Source organism: Dendrobates tinctorius, unplaced genomic scaffold, assembly GCF_039654945.1.
Source record: "Dendrobates tinctorius isolate UK_male_01 unplaced genomic scaffold, ASM3965494v1 ptg000006l, whole genome shotgun sequence".
NCBI lineage: Eukaryota > Metazoa > Chordata > Amphibia > Anura > Dendrobatidae > Dendrobates > Dendrobates tinctorius.
In genome coordinates this window covers 17,667,567-17,670,000 of record NW_027361674.1, presented here as the reverse complement: position 1 = coordinate 17,670,000, position 2,434 = coordinate 17,667,567, and the positions used below count along the sequence as shown (strand labels likewise).

Genomic DNA, 2,434 nt, shown 5'->3' with positions numbered 1-2,434 from the left:
TTACACGGCTCAGCAGTCAGCATCACACGGGAGAGGATTAGATACACGGCTCAGCAGACAGTATCACACAGGAGGATTAGATACACGGCTCAGCAGGCAGTATCACGGGAGGATTAGATACACGGCTCAGCAGTCAGTATCACACAGGAGAGAATTAGATACACGGCTCAGCAGTCTGTATCACATGGGAGGATTAGATACACGGCTCAGCAGTCAGCATCACACAGGATAGGATTACACGGCTCAGCAGACAGTATCACGGGAGAGGATTAGATACACGGCTCAGCAGTCAGTATCACACGGGATAGGATTAGATACACAGCTCAGCAGTCAGTATCACAATAGGATTAGATACACGGCTCAGCAGTCAGTATCACACGGGATAGGATTAGATACACGGCTCAGCAGTCAGTATCACACGGGAGAGGATTAGATACACGGCTCAGCAGACAGTATCACACGGGAGAGGATTAGATACACGGCTCAGCAGACAGTATCACACGGGAGAGGATTAGATACACGGCTCAGCAGTCAGTATCACACGGGAGGATTAGATACACGGCTCAGCAGTCAGTATCACACAGGAGAGGATTAGATACACGGCTCAGCAGTCAGCATCACACAGGAGAGGATTAGATACACGACTCAGCAGACAGCATCACACAGGAGAGGATTAGATACACGGCTCAGCAGTCAGCATCACACAGGAGAGGATTAGATGCACGGCTCAGCAGTCAGTATCACACAGGATAGGATTACACGGCTTAGCAGACAGTATCACAGGAGAGGATTAGATACACGGCTCAGCAGTCAGCATCACACGGGAGAGGATTAGATACACGGCTCAGCAGTCAGCATCACACGGGAGAGGATTAGATACACGGCTCAGCAGACAGTATCACACGGGAGGATTAGATACACGGCTCAGCAGTCAGTATCACAGAGGAGGATTAGATACACGGCTCAGCAGACAGTGTCACACAGGAGAGGATTTGATAATTGGCTCAGCAGTCAGCATCACACAGGAGAGGATTAGATACACGGCTCAGCAGACAGTATCACACAGGATAGGATTAGATACACGGCTCAGCAGTCAGTATCACACAGAATAGGATTAGATACATGGCTCAGCAGTCAGTATCACACGGGAGAGGATTAGATACACGGCTCAGCAGACAGTATCACACGAGAGGATTAGATACACGGCTCAGCAGTCAGTATCACACAGGGGAGGATTAGATACACGGCTCAGCAGGCAGTATCACACAGGGGAGGATTAGATACACGGCTCAGCAGGCAGTATCACGGGAGGATTAGATACACGGCTCAGCAGTCAGTATCACACAGGAGAGGATTAGATACATGGCTCAGCAGTCAGTATCACACAGGATAGGATTAGATATTAGATACACGTCTCAGCAGGCAGCATCACACAGGATTAGATACACGGCTCAGCAGACAGTATCACAGGAGAGGATTAGATACACGGCTCAGCAGTCAGCATCACACAGGAGAGGATTAGATACACGGCTCAGCAGTCAGCATCACACAGGAGAGGATTAGATACACGGCTCAGCAGGCAGTATCACGGGAGGATTAGATACACGGCTCAGCAGTCAGTATCACACAGGGGAGGATTAGATACACGGCTCAGCAGTCAGTATCACACAGGAGAGGATTAGATACACGGCTCAGCAGTCAGCATCACACAGGAGAGGATTAGATACACGGCTCAGCAGTCAGCATCACACAGGAGAGGATTAGATACACGGCTCAGCAGGCAGTATCACGGGAGGATTAGATACACGGCTCAGCAGTCAGTATCACACAGGGGAGGATTAGATACACGGCTCAGCAGGCAGTATCACGGGAGGATTAGATACACGGCTCAGCAGTCAGTATCACACAGGAGAGGATTAGATACATGGCTCAGCAGTCAGTATCACACAGGATAGGATTAGATATTAGATACACGTCTCAGCAGGCAGCATCACACAGGATTAGATACACGGCTCAGCAGACAGTATCACAGGAGAGGATTAGATACACGGCTCAGCAGTCAGCATCACACAGGAGAGGATTAGATACACGGCTCAGCAGTCAGCATCACACAGGAGAGGATTAGATACACGGCTCAGCAGGCAGTATCACGGGAGGATTAGATACACGGCTCAGCAGTCAGTATCACACAGGGGAGGATTAGATACACGGCTCAGCAGTCAGTATCACACAGGAGAGGATTAGATACACGGCTCAGCAGTCAGCATCACACAGGAGAGGATTAGATACACGGCTCAGCAGTCAGCATCACACAGGAGAGGATTAGATACACGGCTCAGCAGTCAGCATCACACAAGACAGTATTACAGATATGCCCACACTGGTGAAACTTCCACCCCCCCCCAATTATACACTAGACTATGGGCTGTATATG

The 2,434-nt window shown here is 49.8% G+C and overlaps 1 long non-coding RNA gene across 1 annotated transcript in view; it reads left to right on the top strand.

Annotated features, from left to right (window-relative positions):
• LOC141085648 (uncharacterized) overlaps positions 1 to 227 on the top strand; it is a 10,609-nt gene extending 10,382 nt beyond the window's left edge. Inside the window, exon 2 of the long non-coding RNA XR_012231346.1 lies at positions 1 to 227. This exon is cut by the window's left edge and continues 974 nt beyond it. This is a non-coding gene — a long non-coding RNA (uncharacterized lncRNA).
• The last annotated feature ends 2,207 nt before the right edge of the window (positions 228 to 2,434 follow it).